Genomic DNA, 17225 nt, shown 5'->3' with positions numbered 1-17225 from the left:
AATCTTGGCTTGCTCTCCGCCAATTTAGCAAGTAATGAGGCAAGGCATCCCCTTACTGCCCTACATGAGCTACCTGCATTGCAGGTAGCATGGCAGTAGGGGGAACCAGCCATCACTGGGCTGCTACCCCCCTTCCCAAGCAGCTGAGTAGAGTGACTGGACTCAGGCAGGGAATGGGTACAGACTTGAGAGTAAAGCTCCAAAGTGACAGCCAGAGAGTTTGAGGGAAGGAATCTGTGCCAGACAGTAGCCTGTTCCTCCCAGCTGTCCCGAGAGCAAGACAGGAGCTAGGGATCGAATTGTGACTTCACAGTTGTGACCCCAGGCAGCATTGTTATGTGTTGCTCATTGCTATGGGCGAGATTAAACTCTCAACCTAGGCATTAGGTCCGGTTCCAATGAGGCATTGGAGCATGTGAAGTCAATGGGACTACTAATGTGCTTAAAGTTAAGCCTGTGGTGAAGCAGTATGCTGGATCGAGGGCTTATATCAGTGTGAGTCCAGAATGACTCTCTAAGTCAGTTGGTGTATTTTTTTCTAGAATTGGCTTTCTGTGAGGAATCCATCTGATTGAGACAGTCAGATGTATGCCATGCTGCTGTTGACACAGCAGCACTCTGGGTTGAAATGTAAGGGTAAACTAGAGCATTTTATTGGAAAATATTTGAGATTGCAACAAATAATTCATAAATGGCCCTTAGGATTCATGTCCTTGTTTTAGATTTGAAGACTTTATTTTATTGCCATCTACTCTTTTCTATAAAATTATTGCTTTTTCTTAAATAATCAAATGGAGCGATGTTTGATTTATACGCTACAGAACTGTGGAGTTCAGTGAAATAGAACAGTGTGATTTACTGTCATTGTAATAAATGTTTCCATTGTAAATTACTCTTGGAATATATTTTAGTTTGTTTAGAGCAATGATTTCTTTTCTTCTTTCTCGTTATGTATCTTGTCAGGTATAAATCTAGAGCATTTGTCACATAACAATGTGACCTAGATCTTCAGCTGGTGTAAATGAGTGAAACTTTGCTGAACTCAAGGGAGAGGTTATTTTTAGAAGTGGGTCTTCAGTACTGGAAAATGCTTTCCCTGTTGGTTTGTCATAACCCTGATTTTTTTGTCATTCCAGCCACATACTGAGACTGTTTTTTCAGACTCTTACTGGGAGTGTGACCTGGGAGTATGTTTTTATTCCATTTTGCCTACTGAAAAAGCCCATTTTGTCCAGCTTCTATTACATTTTGAATCTTTGATTCGTTGTTTCAATCTGCACATATGCCTCGTCATGTAGGCCCTGATTTAGTAAAGCACTTAAGTATGTGCTGAAGTGATTTGGAGAGACAAGATGGGTGGGTAATATGTTTTATTGGACCAACTTCTGTTGGTTCTGACAAGCTCTCACAGATCTCCTCTTCAGGTTTCTTCTTCAGCTTTGCATTGTCTCTTTCACTAACAGAAGTCACTCTACTAAAAGATATTACCTCACCCGTCTTGTCTTGCTAATATCCTGGGAACAGCACGGCTGCAACAACGCTGCACACCACTTAAGTGTTTTACTAATTTTGAGTCATAAGGCCAAATTCTTTAGTCCTTATAAAATTCCCATTCAGACTGATGGGAGTTTTCCTGAGTAGGAGTAAAAAAATGGTAGTGTAGTGAAGCTGAAATATAAATAAATAGTGTCAATTGTCCTTTTGTAAAAAGTTATGTCCCAGATGACATAAACTCCTGCTGGGCTGATTTCCGCCCCCTACCCTAATGTAATGCAATTTTAGTGCGTTTGCTAAATTGCTCTTCATTTGTCTGCCTGTGCATAAGAACTCATTGTCACCGGATCTATTTGAATGCTAATGTTTAATACTGATCACTGTGAGTTCAGGTTGTACCATCCATTGCATAGCAAGTAAACCCTGTTGATTGATAGAGTTGCTATGCACATAATTGGTGAGAGGCAAATTACATGGATTTACAAGCAAATTACCTGAGCATCCCAATGTAACTATTGAATGTGTTGCTCAAGAAGGAAATAATATTAATTGGAAGTATGCAGTACAATACTAGCTGTGTATGGAAAATATTCTATCATCCTGAAGATGAGAGTCTGGGTTTAGGTACTGTGGGGTTTAGTGAAATTATATTCTTGGCAATATTCTTGACAGATTCCAGTATTTCTTAAATTTAAAAAAAAAAACGTTATTGGGTTTGGATTGGCACCAATGAGGGTCAAGAGTCTCTGTCGCTTCTTTTCTGAGGGATTGTGTCTACTCAGTAGAGCAGGGGTTTGATTTTGTTTGTTTATTTTTAGTGGAGGTGAAATGGGTGTCAGTGTTGTGAGCCTCTAGAATTTATGAATATTTAGAATTAATTAAAATTGGACAGCATTTTATAGGTGGGCAGGAATCTGGTTGTATGTCATGTATAAGAGACATGGTAGATAGGACAAGGAGTAGCATCAAATGCGGGTGGAATTGGGAATAAAGAAAATTGAAGATCTGGAGATTAAATACGGCCAAGTCAGAACATGTCTAACGGGTCTGCATGCAGATATGATCCCCCTTCTGCAGGTCTTCCTGTGCCACTGTGGAAGGCGCAGGGGTTGTCCGCTTGATGGCAGTGTTCTCCCGTAGCTCCAGGCTCCATGAGGATCCTCTGCAAACCTGAGGCTCCATAGATGGGGAGGGGCCAGTCCAGGTTTGGAACTGAAATGGCCAGTTCATCATCCTCCCACCATCCCCGTGGGGAATCCGCGGAAAAGCTAATGCAGCCTCACCCTTGAAAGGCAGATCCAAGGGTATCCATGAGCTCAAGAGTCCCTGGCAGCGCAGCTCCATTTCAGGAGGTGCAGTAGGGCAGCTGGGGCCTCTGAGTCAGTGCAAAAGAAAAGGGCATTTCCATGAATATCCCAGAGGATCCATTGAGATCTTCCTGGATTTGGAGCCATACCCTTTATTGCTTCTATGGGCTGAGGCAACTTCTCCACTAACATCTCTGATGGAAGCATTCATAGGTGACTCTGCATAGGACCCATGGAGTTTTCCTCTCCTCACTGCATTCCAGTCCCCCACTCAATGAAGAGTGAGATTGTTTGGGGAAACCATTTCTTATAGGTCACTCATCTCAAGTTAAAATAATATACAATACTTTAAATAAAGTAAACCGGGGGGTAGGGGGGAGGACACATAGCAAGAGCATAAAGAGGGAGATACAAGCAAACTTTAGTGGCTTGTCAGAGGATGGCTGGCTCCTGTGAATATAGCAGGTCCGGCTTCCCTGAGCCAGAACAGATGTCCCCAGTTTGGCCAGAGCAGCACTTGGGACTATAAAGGATTAAGGAAGCCACTGAAAGGGGTTAGGAAAAGAGAGACCAGGTGAGAGTTGGTCAGGAAAGTCAGGAGACTTTTCTAAATCTCATACAAATATCTTTATTCTAGCCACCTTCAAACGTCATCACACATTCCAGATAGCAGAACGTCTTCTACCTGTTTGATTTCCTTTCCGTCCACAAACATTTGCATTTGTAGTAGTTTCCTGCCTTCATAATCTTGGCATTCTTTGATTTTACTTTCAATCCATTTTTGCTGTTTCTTGTTCTATCTCTGAGGTAAGGGCGATCCCTCCGGTCCACATCATACTTATTAAAGCAATGTTGTCGGCAAACTCAAGGTTCTGTAAGTGGTTTCTGCTAACCCATTTCACATTGTTCATTATGCCTTTTGTTGCCCCTTTCATCACCCAGTCTATTGCCAATGCACAGAGGATTGGTAATAACACACTCCCTTGCCTAACTCTAGTCACAATACAGAACCACCCCCCCACGCCTGTAGGTGATAATAGTGCACATCTATTTCCATCATATAAACTCCTTATTATGTTGAACAGCTTGTCTGGTATCCTATAATTTATCATTTCAAAAGTTGTTTAAAAAGAACAAGTTAAAAAAAAAAGTAATCAAAACCGACCTTTTTCCCATTAAATAGTTTTGGTTTCAACGAATTGTTGTATTTCAAACAAAAAAAGTTTTGTCAAAAAATTTCCAACCACATCTAGAAATTAGTTCTCTTTGTGTCTGTTTCCTCATGATTTTACTTTGTTACCCACGTAAGAAAGAAGAGACCCTGATGGAAGTTTTAAAGACCTCAGAAGTGGGTGAGGCAAAAACTCTCTGTACTCAGCAAAAACTTAACAGACCTCTACAAGAAAAGAAAACCAAATCCTATCTTGTTCCCAACTTATTTATTCAATTTCTAAATGTGCATAGTACCAGATGGTACATTAAGAAAATGTATTACTCTTAAAAATAAGGATAGCTCCGCTATTATTTTATCTTCAAACTCAAGAAATGTAGAACTCTGTGTAAATCTTGCTGCCTTGCCGACTGAATAAATTCCAAAGATTATTATTACTGAATATTGTGGAGGAGAATTAACAACAAGAACAACAAGAACAGGATTAGAAAGATTATTCCTCAATTGGTCTGTGGTGATGGTCATGCTATAGGTCATGCTTCCTCCTCCATGGGAACTCAGCTAAAGATGGATAACTAAGTAAATAATGCTCTATTGCATGAAATCCATTAGTCATTGCTTTACCCTTAGGGTATGTCGACATAGCGATGAAAAACCTGTGGCATCGGTTCTCAGAGCCCAGACTCCAGCCCGACATCTACCTTGCAATTTTATAGCCCCACAGGAAAAGCCCCTGAGTCTGAGTCAGCTGCCCCAGGCTCTGAGATTTGGTGCCATGGCTTTTCTTTTTTTGCAGTGCGGACATACCCTTAGAAGCTCTACCTAATACCTCTGTTGAAGTGGGCAGAAATCTTCAGAAAGGGATGATGAGGGAGGAAAAATCTACAAGGTTCCTTTCACAGAGTTTTTTCCTTGTTTTTTTCCTTCAGGGGGCCTCCCACAGAATAGTCTCTGTAGCTCACTCCCAAAATTGGCAAATCTGCTGTCTCCTTGTCTCTTCAACTATTCTAACCCCTGCCCCAATCTTCCCCTAGCTTCTTGGGGAGTCCTGTTAAGGACTCCTTCTATTTGTGTCTTCATACCTTGGATTGGGCTGGGACTCTGTACGAAAGGAGATTCGAGGGGGATACTAGTGATTTCTTAGTACTGTGGTACTTCCGAGGTTCTCCAGTCATGATGGCCCAGAACTCCATTGTGCTAGGTGCTGTACAAACACAGAACAAAAAGACAGTTTGGTCCAGAGCTGAAAAACAAACAAACTCTGTATCCCCTAAAATAAGCACAGATTTCCTTTCCTCTGAGCAACCTACAAAATGATCTGGGTGACCCTGGAGAGTAGGCAAAATCCAGTTCATTTGTTTGCCTCAGAGCAAATTTTTGTGGCTCAAACAACCTGAAGGTCTCCATTAAATCATAGGAGGTGCTTGAGTTCTGAGACGTGTGTGAGACGAATGCATTAATGACCAGAAAACAGATATAAACTCAAAACGTTCATTATATAATCAACTAAGACCAAATCCTGGTCCCATTGAAACGACTGGGAAGTTTACCATTGATATCAATGCGACAAAAATCTCATTCATAAAACAAACCTGCATCTTTCCATATGAACCGTGTGCAGGTCTTTATTGGCTGACACAGAAATGGAAATTTCCCTCTTTAGGCTCAGGAGCCACAAGGTGACTTCAGAAGCTGTTATTTTGATGGCTTTTCTAAAATTCCCCAGGACGTTCTGGGCCTTTTGATCTTCTGTCTATCTTGTGACATGCTGTCGAAAAACCAAACAAAACTGGGGGGAAAATGAGGGGCAGGGAGGGAGGGGAGCAAAATGCAAAGGCTGACATCTATTAAACAAAGAAACAAAACAGGGTAAAAAAAGAAAATAGAGGTAAAAATGCAAGGAGTATATAACGTGGTGTGTAAGAGTGAAAAGGTGATTCGGCGTATCTGAACGCTTGTGCATGGACACACACACATACATAGATAGGAAGATGAGTAAGAACATTTCTGAATTTCCTTCTCACAAGTCTAATTTCATCTCCATGTATAGCGAAGGCAGCAAAGTATATCCCTGTACTATTACAATCAGTCTTCTTCCACATATTATTCCTCAATGTCCCCGCCTCCCCCCAGTGATTAAATAATTCAGCTGTATGGTTGTTACTCCCATTTATACAAGGGCATGGAAACCAGAGGGCAGTCACATATATAGTAAAATGACTTGATGCTTGAGAAACTCCACCCGAATAAAAGTACAGGGAGAAGCATGACGTAGCAAATGGTCTGAATTTGTCAGTACTATGCAATTACAGCACTGCTACTGATTAACCAGGCATTTTATTTCTAATTAAAAAGATAAATCAGGAGCATAATAGTCTGCAATCCGGCTTCACAGAAAGTAATAGAAGTTGCTGTTGCCGTGTGTCAGAATAATTGAAAGCCCAAAATGGCCAGCAGTTTCAGAAGAGATCTGAACGGGGGATGCTAGAACAACAGAGGAGGAGAACGCAGAGTCAGTGAAAAGGTTGTGATGATTGTTCTGGAGTGAGGTGCACAGCAGGAATGAAGCACAGAAAGTGGAGTAGAATGTACCAACAAAACAGAAGACCAGATCTACAGCTTAAATTTAAATCAGTATAGCTCCACTGAAGTCAAGGGAGATTAGAATCTGGGCTAGAATATCTGAAGGGCAGAAAAGCACAAGGCAAGGTTGTAAGAGTGCAGAGGAGCAGGAGAAGAGGCTGATGCATCTATGTAACCTACTGTAAGCGCCGTGACCTGAAGTTCTAGAGGGTAAGGAGCAATTCGCTCCCATCTGTTGTTGGCGAACAGGGGGAAGAACATCCCTAGAAGTGCCTTATATGTATAAAATCTATTTGCAGTGTAGGGGTAGCTGTGTGGGTCACAGGATATTAGAGAAACAAGGTGGATATTTACCCAGAACTCCAGATAGACATAAGCTCCATGTGGGAAGGAGCTCTCTGCCCCATCTATTGATGAACAGTGGGAATTACAGCTACAGAGAGAACTTTATTTGCATCGTTTTCTACCCAGAATTCATCCAGTGGCAGTTTGGGAATCACTATAACTGTACATAGACTCAGAATTGGTTGGGTAGCGGATCTGACATGAGACAAAAAAGAGGAAAAGGGACCCATACTTTGTGTTAAGGAGGGCATGCCCAGGGACAAGGACTCTGCTCAAAGATACTGTATGTGTGTACTGGATTCTTCAAACGGTGCGTGGGGTGTAGCAGACAGGAAAGCGGGGAAGTGATGTGGTAAAGGAGCATTTGACTATTGGATGGTCACAGTGTCAGGTGGGCAGCCAAGTTAATGGACTACTGCCAAAGTTACTGCGGGGGAATCTTTTACTTATTGTTCATCTGTAAATGCTGTGTTTTCCCAAGTTGATGCTGTATTCTCTTTTCCTCTGGAAAGGTTTCCTTTGTTTCATACACAGACTCAGTTCTTGCAGTTGGGGAAATATTGCCTATTAAAGGCATCCAGGGAAGGTATTTGGTGACCTAGAATTTCTGGTGGGAGGGCGGGGGGAGTCAAGCCAGTGATGTTTGTGGGCTTTAAGAGATACCCCTAGCTATCTGAACTTGGCCCTTGTTGCTGCCAACAGAAGCATTATACTACAAATTAAGTATCAGAAGGGCAGCCGTGTTAGTCTGGCTCTGTAAAAGCAGCGGAGTCCTGTGGCATAGACTAACAGACGTATTGGAGCATAAGCTTTTGTGGGTGAATACCTACTTTGTTGGATGCATATTCACCCACGAAAGCTTCTGCTCCAATACGTCTGTTAGTCTATAAAGTGCTACAGGACTCTGCCGCTACTACAAATTAAGACTCCAATGAAAATTGATAAAACCCTACTTAGGGTTACAACCTTTAAAATGCAAACATCCCTCCAAGTCTAGCCCGCTGCAACGCCAACCCCCAACCACAAGGCAACCCTGCAACCTCTTTAACAGCTATTTATAGTACCCAGAGAGAGAACACATGCAGATAAGGTTGATGACATCATTGATAACAAATGGAGTTTGTTTTATCAGCACATTTTGCCAGCCAGTCTTTGCAGTCTATTTTGCTTAGCCAGTTGTCATTGACCGTGCAGTTTCTGCTGTGAGCTTTTTTTTCTGGGGGATGCAGTAGGATCACTTGCAGCATTGCCCTGATCTTCCATGATTTAATATGCCTCGCACATCTCCTCACTCTTGTGTGACTCAAACCCTCTCTCACACGCACACGCACTCAGTGCACTTGCAGTGTTGGTGGGCAGGCAGCTGCTGTATTTTCAACCGTTTTGATCTGTTCTCGCATAAACTGCAGAAGTAGGAATACTGCAGCATCTTTAGCTGGACACAAACTTTTAACATTAGATATCCCAGTGTATTGTGATGACAATGCAAATCTTTAGACCCACGTAAAAAAGAACCCAGCAGATTAAATTATTTTTCTGGCAACTGCCAAATCCATAAAAATCAAACTGCCAAGCCAGTCAAATATTGGCCTGGTGGTAACAGATGTATTTCTTTCCTAGTAGTTCGCACAGGGAGAAGTCTATGTCAATCAGCTGTTCTCTGGCTCAGCCAAATATAACATGTTACGAAACAGAATGAGGTGCTCAGTTGTTTCTCTGTATTAGGAGAACATTTATTATTGTTATTGATTTGCAGTAGCAGCAGCTAGGTGGTTTTGAAACCCATATTAGGACAGTCCCTGTGCTGAGGGACTCACAATCTAAATGGATTGCTGACACGTGTGGGCACAGGTCAGGGGAATAACAGGCAGTTCTTTGCCTATAATAAAGATGTTGGTAGGGTGTAAAAACAAGAGAATGCGTCCTGGCCATTAGGCAACCTCTCCATTTCTGCTGGACCGAAGTTGAGCTGAATAGACAAAAATGGGAGAAAACGAAAGCAACTGTGCTGCAAAGTAACTGGCCTGTGGTAGAAGCATGCCTAGTTGCTGCAGGCACCAGTGCGGATCAGATCCTGGTGAAATATTTTCTTCCTAGCTATTTTTTTAAAGCTCCCATAACGTGAATCCCCAGCTGCTTCTGAAAATGGAAAATAGCCGTTTGTTTATTTTTTCCTGTCCTGTCTCCACCCCCTGCCTCCAAGAGAGGAGAGTGCTGTTCTGACAATGCCTGGGACAGAGTCAGCCAAAGAGCGTCTCCAAACTGGAAGCCAGTGACATTTGCTACCCCTGCCTCTTGTTTGGACAGGCAGGTTGAGGGTGTTTGCTCTCAACTGCAGATGTGTGAGTCCAGGCTGCAGAAGGAAGACCACTGCCAAGCCAGGTGTTCGGTGACTTCTATAGGAGCTGCATGGAAGTCCATTGAAGTCAAAGAAAAGACTCCGATTGACATCAATGGGCTTTGGATCAGGCCCTAAGAGCTATACAGGGACTGGTGGGAAGGTTCTTTCATGCTCTTCATCATCCCAAGCTGGTACCATTGCCAAAGGCCTGATTCTCCCTCTGGTTCCCCTCCCTCCCCCCTATTTGTACCATGGTACTGCCTAGAGGACTGTCAAGGGTGAACTCTAGGGTACAGATGTGGGGACCTGCATGAAAGACCCCCTAAGCTTATTTTTACCAGCTTAGGTTAAAACTTCCTCAAGCTACAAACTTTGCCTTGTCCTTGAACCCTATGCTGCCATCACCAAGCGTGTTAAACAAAGAACAGGGAAAGAGCCCACTTGGAGACGTCTTCCCCCCCCCAAATATCCCCCCAAGCCCTACACCCCCTTTTCTGGGGAAGGCTTGATAAAAATCCTCATCAATTTGCATAGGTGAAAAAAGACCCAAACCCTTGGATCTTAAGAACAATGAAAAAGCAATCAGGTTCTTAAAAGAAGAATTTTAATTGAAGAAAAAGTAAAAGAATCACCTCTGTAAAATCAGAATGGTAAATACTTTACAGGGTAATCAGATTCAAAACATAGAGAATCCCTCTAGGCAAAACCTTAAGTTACAAAAAGACACAAAAACAGAAATATACATTCCATTCAGCACAGCTTATTTACCAGCCATTTAAACAAAAGGAAATCTAACGCATTTCTAGCTAGGTTACTTACTAACAAGTTCTAATACTCCATTCCTGTTCTGTTCCCGGCAAAAGCATCACACAGACAGACCCTTTGTTCAGGCCACCCTCCAGCTTTGAAAGTAACTTGTCTCCTGACTGGTCATTTTGGTCAGGTGCCAGCGAGGTTATCTTAGCTTCTTAACCCTTTACAGGTGAAAGGGTTTTTCCTCTGGCCAGGAGGGATTTTATAGTTCTGTATACAGAAAGGTGGTTACCAGAAGTGAGTGGTTCAAGGTCAAACAAGTCAGAGCCAGGACTCTCACAAGTCCCTGCCCTGCAGGCTAGCCACTGGACCGTGCAGCTTCTCCACCAGTAAGTGGGGTTATGTCCCCATCTCCTATCATCTCTGACTACATTCAAAGGACTTAGGTAGGCAATACAAGAAGAGGGACCTTCTGGAATTACAAAGGGCAAAAGCAAGTAGCTGAATACAAAGCCAGCAGCCTGTGGTGATGAAAAAATGAAAATGGAGGACGAGAAGGGCTCTGCTCAGAAGTTGAGAGCCTCATCCCGTCTCTCTGTGTGCTGTAAGCACTTTCCTCGTCTGCTTGAAGCCTCGCTTCCTCCCACTTTCTTGACTAACTCTATTTATAGCTCCCCATTTCCCCTCTGGCAGCACACACATGCTGGCCAATCCAGAAGCTGCCAGCAGTGTCTGGCTCTTTTCATCCGTCTTCTCAAATGGAGGTTCCCTAGAAGAGCTGTTTCCTAGTGCCCTCAGCTTGTTTCTTTGACAAGGCAATGGAGGCAGGAGCTGTAAACAGCTGGGCATTTATTCTGTGGAAGGTTTCTATGGAAAAAGTGAGGGGAGGGGTGTAACTAAGTTATGTAATGTGGTGCTGCCATACGCAGATGTGCAAGTGGAAACTAGTAGAATAATATCAAGGTAATGCCAAGGCCCTGGATATGCCACAGAAAAAGCATAAGAGGGTAAATACTGGAAAAAAGAGAGAGAAGCAGGGTTACAAAAATGGGTGAAAGGAAATTCACAAAAGTACTGTTGTAAGGGAGCAAGTGATGAGGCCCCCGAGACTCACAAATTGGCATACCCAGGTCATTGTTGATTAAAGGACAGTCTTGTTTCCAGGACTCTTGCCATGTTCTAATTCCACTCGGCTCCTGTTCCAAAAACCATCAGTGTTTCCTTCCTCAGGAGACTCCTCTGTCGGCCCTTACACTGAGAAGAGCTGCCACTGTTGATCATGTCACGGAAATTACACACTTCTTTTTAATATAATTTAGGAATGAGATTGCCCGAGACAATGGGCACATAATGATTACTCTGAACATTTAGCAATGTTAAGTTTAACAACTGGAGGAAACAAAAGGCTGCCTGACCTATTTGAATTTTCCATAAGGTTTGATTGTAACTGCAATATCTCTTCAGATGAGTTGCTTGGATTCAGGTTATTGCTGAGTACCTAATGTACTAATATTTTGATTTTAAGACTGAATTTAAACATTCTGTGTTTCATATAAAACTTGGATGTTCTCTTCCATTGCAGGCTAGCAAGCTGTCACTTTAAGTACAAGGGCTGTAATTCTGTTTTGCACCTCTAAAAGGTGCAGTACAGAAAGCAGTAGCCCCAGGGGAGTGGCAGTAAGGTGACTTTAGATCATTTTTGCTCCCCTGGGATTTGGGACTGTAGCGAGAGCCAATGTGGTCTCTGGCTTAAAATGGCCAGCAGCTCTAATTTATGGCAGCCTCTCAAGGACTGCCCCAGAGCAGCACAGGATCACCATGGTGGTGTGTGATATGGGGACTACCCATGTATAATCTTGCTGGCAATTTCAGACCCATTTGATACTTTTCTTGCACTGGTGTGACTAAAACAAAGTAGGTGCACCAGAGCAAACCCCTAGTGTAGACATGCTATACCAATGTAAGATGGGCGCTGCACTGCTGAAACTTATTCCCGTTAAGTTGCCAGAGTAAGTGACCCTGCATGAAGCCCCATTTTGCACCAGCCCAGTGTGACTACATAAAGGGTCTTCAGTGGTGTGAATAGTTTCATTAATCTACACCGGGGTGGCCAACCTGTGGCTCCGGAGCCACATGCGGTTCTTCAGAAGTTAACATGCGGCTCCTTGTACAGGCACCAACTCCGGGGCTGGAGCTACAGGCACCAACCTTCCAATGTGCCGGGGGCAGGGGTGAAAGTAAGTCTTGGGACTTACTGGTATGGGGCTGGGCTGGGGCCAGCTCCACCCCCTGGAAGGGGCAGGGCCTCGGGCAGAGGGGGCGGGGCTGGGGGAGGTCAGAGCCAGCCCTGGCCCACCCTGTACTGGCAAGTGCCTCCTTCCCCTTCCCCGGGGTAACAGCAGCAGCCGGGGCCTCTGGCAGCGGTTTAAAGGGCCCTGGGCAGTAGCAGCAGCTGGAGCCCTGGGCTCTTTAAATCGTCCATGGAGCCCCACTGCTTCCCCTGGGCTCTGGGGCTCCGGCCTCCATTACCGCCCCGGGCCCTTTAAATCGTCCCCGGAGCCTGCCCCGGGCCCTTTAAATCGCTGCCCCAGCCCCGCCTCCGCTGCCCCCAGGACTCTGGCAGCAGGGCTCTGGCAGCAATTTAAAACGCCGGGGGCTCCAGCTGCTGCTGGGAGTCGCAGGCCCTTTAAATTGCGCCTGGGAAAGCTGATCCACCCCAGTACAGCGCACCAGCTCTTGCCGGTACACTGTACCGGGGCGTACCGGCTTACTTTCACCTCTGGCCGGGGGGTGCTCGCTGCTCAACCCCTGGGTCTGCCACAGGCCCTGTCCCCGCTCCATCCCTTCCCATCCCCTTCCCTGAGCCTGCCGTGCCCTCCCTCGTCCCCCTCCGAGCCTCCTGCACACCATGAAACAGCTAATTGGGAGGTGCGGGGAGGGATGGGGAGGTGCTGATCGGCGGGGCTGCCGGTGGGTGGGGGAGCTGATGGGGAGGCTGCTGATGTATTACTGTGGCTCTTTGGCGATGTACATTGTTAAATTCTGGCTTCTTCTCAGGCTCAGGTTGGTCACCCCGATCTAGACAGTCCCTACTCAACAGAAGTAGATGACGATGTTCCAATATTCCTTTAGCACAAGCTCTTATTTACAAATCCTCCACTCATTCATTTGTGTTACTTAAAGTTTTTTTTTTTTTTTTTGCAATAAATAGATCATCATCCATGCATGAATATAAAAATACTATGAAACACTTCATTTTGTACATTGGGACAAGATACAATAGTAGCCTCAACTCATGTCCAAAATATTTATTTTCTTATTAATAATGGGATGATGAAGTTACTCTTTTATGCAACATGAAATTTCTTTAACATAAAATCCTATAAAAATGACATAAGAATGTTTATCTACAATCAGAAATTCTCTTAATTCTAATCTTTCCCCAGCAGCTAAGTCACAAATGCTTATCTTGTTTTGCATTAAATTGAATAATCAGATGTTTAGAAATTTACCTCATAAACTCTGGAAAGACAAATGTAACTGTTAGGCGAGAATACCCAGAAGTCCAAGGAAAAATCTAATTAAAATTATGAACTAAATGTGTCTGTCATTCTGCAACTTAGTAATTAACTTCTGTGCAAATATACAGATGGTCCAGAATAATAATATTGTACTTCTAAAAAAAAAAATCTGATAACTGACAATTTTGGTAGGTTTGTTTCCCCTTTTGTAAGAATGAAGCCGGGGAAAGGACTAGGGAAAGATCCAAAATGGATTGGGCTACAGTCTCCTATTTGCAAAGAGAGGACTCTGAAAATCCCAGATGGGCTAGTTCAGTAAGGGCTATTGTGCCAAAAGAGCTCTTGGACACTGGAGATCCAACAGCAATTATACCTATCACTCTGAATCCATTGATTGCTGAACGCTGTATGAAGGTCCTTTTATAGAAGGAGATGCAGCTGCACAGAACATTCAAGTGACTTGCTCCTGACTGCATTTCATAGAGCAGTTGAGTATAGCCTAGTGGCTAGAGCACTGGACTGGGACTTAGGAGACCTGGGGTCTGCCACTGGCCTGCTGGGTGACCTTGGGCAAATCGTTTCTGCTCTTTGTGCCTCAATTTCCCCATCTGTAAATGGGGGTAATAGTACTGACCTCTTTCATAAAATGCTTTGGCTAATGGGAGTTAGATGCCTACATAGTTTTGAGGAGCTGGGCCTTTGAGATCTAAAGATCTCAATCTCTATATAAGAGCTAGTTTTTTATTACAGAATCCAAAGCTATGTCTACATTGTGCTGTAGTGTGGACTGTGGGGTTCCTACTTCATGATAGCATACTCCTGATTGAAAGATGACTACATTAACACAAACTAGGAACCTTTTTGTTTGTGCCAGCAGTGTCCACATGGGACCATTGGACGGCAACCCTTTTGTGCGCTCTGCAGTTCACACCCCTGTAGGCCGCACCTCAGTGCAGTATAGATAAGTCCCAAGTCTCCTGGCAACCATTCTGCTGTTCTATCTACAGCACCAGGCTGCCTCTCAGTGATCACACAAGCTGGTCTGCAAGCTTGAGAGAGAAAGATTCAGCTGTTACCTGACCTACAGACAATAAGCCTGATCATCCCACCTGACTTCATTCCTTGTGATTTCTTGGGGCCTATCATCCTGTCCCTTTTATGGCATGCAGCAGCCAAAAAAATTAAACTAAAAGTGCTCCAAAGGCCAGTGCTGGAATGCTGCTCTCAGACCAGGTCAGACCCATTGCTGAAGAGTGTACCAACTGTGCACACACGTGGAAAAAAAAATAAAAATTGTCTGTCGAGACACAGAAAAGGTAGGCATAGCCACAGGAGTCCAATGAGCGGGACAGAGCTGTGTCCGTAGAAGACACAGGCGCATAGCATGAAAGGTTAGTAAGCCAATCAGACGCAATTGTAAACGACAGTGTCCAGAACACACATAGCATATACATAGTGTGGTGGAGTGGGTTGGCTTCGTCCCTGGGACTCATGCTCTCCCTTCTGACAATAGTGGAGCGACCTAGCTACATTCCCCATTGGCTTCTGACTCTGCCTTTCTTTGGGAGCTAGCCCTACGTGTCGTGGGAGGCCTTTATGGGGTTGCTAACCTTCCATTGTGTTGCTTGGCTGATTTCAGTACCATTTTCACCTTCACACCCCACTATCTTTTTGACTCAGGATTTTCAGTGCTCCTGGCTGTATCTGGTGTTATGGGCACTTGGATCTGTGGCAGCCTCACCTCCTGCAAACGCAGTCTACTCTGCAGTTCATTAGACTCCGCCAATCTTGGGAGTGGGGGGTGGAGGAAGCCTCTTCACTGGGCCTTCCTCAGCTGGTGTAAATCAATTGAGTTTATACATATTGAGGCTCTGGCCTGGTCTTTTGCATCAATTTCTATTGAGAAATATTGTTCATTATAATGAGATAAAGAATCTCTGTCAAGTGTATCTAGCAAAATGTAGTACACTGTCCTGGCTGAATCTGAATCCTTCCCATGCTATCAGACATGGCTTAAGGTACAAACAAGGCTCTCCCATCCCTGTCTATCTTGCTGTTTGCCAGAGTGGCTCCCTTGGGGTGTAGCTATAACTTAACTATTTAACAAGGATAGCTTGTTGGCCTCTGTCTCAATCCCCAGCTTGGAGGGCCAGTGGACTGCTTTACATCTTGTCCCTACCCTTTGATCTAACAGGCTCGGCTGGCCCTATCCAGAGTTAGAACTCCTGCAGCGTGGCTCTCATGGTCATAGAAGCACAGAAGCCTTCTCACCGCATCACAGTGCAGTCACTAGGGTAGGATTCTGTCCTTTACTTCAGCTACATTACAGATATGAAATGTGTGGAAAATCATTTAAAATAATATTTTCCTGAGACAATTATCCGATTATCACCCAAAAGTCTATGCCGTTTTTAATGTATCCTTATGCATTTTTAACATGACAGCTGGAGTGCAGCATACATATGGCATACTAATAGATAGGGAGGCTAATAAGCTGTTCTCGCTGTCTGTTATTGCAGGGGGGAAAGACTGGAAATAAGCAAAAATATTTTAATTTAAATGCTTTTGGATAAAAGCAACAGCCCCTGATGTGGTGAACTGAAACAGTGTTCAAAAATTAGTCCTTTATTAAATCAATTGCTTGGGTTTTTTTTAAAAAAATGCTGGCTTATTTGTTTATTTTCATTTAAATTACTACAGTGTATATTGAAATATCTTTCTCTCCTCTTTTTTATTAAATAGAAAGTGAAGTTGGAAATTCAGCTTCCATCAGAAACTTCCTTTTGAGTGGCTCCTAACCGCACAAACAAATTGCTCTTGGGATGAACTTTTCCATGCTTGATCCCACATTTTTTTGCTTTTCTTTTTTTCCCAGCAAAATCAATTCTAGATCAGTATTTTTCAATCCTGTGTTCTTTTTTTAAAGAACACACAATATGCAGGAGGCTTGAAACAGACATAAGGAAGTACTTCTTCACATAACGGACAGACAACCTGTGGAACTCATTGCCAGGGGACGTTGTGAAGGCCAAAAGTATAACTTGGCTAAAAAAGAATTAGATGAGTTCATGGAAGATAGTTCCATCAATGGTTATTTTAGCCAAGATGGTCAGGGATGCAACTCTATGATCTGTGTCTCCAAGTCTCTGACTGCCAGAAGCTAGGACTAGATGACAGGGGTGGATCACTCAATAATTGCTGTGTTTTCTTCATTCCCTTTGAAGCATCAGGCACTGGCCAAAGTTGGAAGACAGGATAGTGGGGTTGGTGGACCATTGGTCTGACCCAGTCTGGCCATTCTTATGTTCCTATGTTCTTAAACAAATGCACTAAACAATTAAGCAAACAAAGAACCTATTTGATCTCATGCACTCATTTTGTTCAGAGTTGTCTTGTTTTGTCAGTCTCATTAGGATCTCAAGAACAAGTTATGTCTGAAGAAAATAGGCTCAGGAGCTTGAAAATGATGCAACTTCAGCTTCTTTTCCAGACACGCTCAGTGGAAGTTTCTGATAGGTGTCTTTGCTTAGTCTAGAGCTTAGAACGTTTGAGTTTTAGCTGTGACATAGTTCATGATTTATGCTTGTTTTATTTTGTTGATGTGATGAACTGAGTGGGTCAGTGTCTAGTGGAATATAGATAAGGTTGTACTTTAAATGTCAATTTCATGCAAAAACTTCAAGCGCTAAAGCAAAGTAAATGATGAGAAT

General features: G+C 43.6%; 1 protein-coding gene across 1 annotated transcript in view; it reads left to right on the top strand.

The window, feature by feature from the left end:
- Positions 1 to 17225, top strand: part of LOC141993632 (uncharacterized) — a 649213-nt gene that overhangs the window by 421292 nt on the left and 210696 nt on the right. The window lies entirely within an intron of this gene.

The sequence above is a fragment of the Natator depressus genome, chromosome 9, assembly GCF_965152275.1.
Source record: "Natator depressus isolate rNatDep1 chromosome 9, rNatDep2.hap1, whole genome shotgun sequence".
NCBI lineage: Eukaryota > Metazoa > Chordata > Testudines > Cheloniidae > Natator > Natator depressus.
Note: the sequence above shows the minus strand (reverse complement) of the source record. Positions and strands in the feature narration are given on the sequence as shown.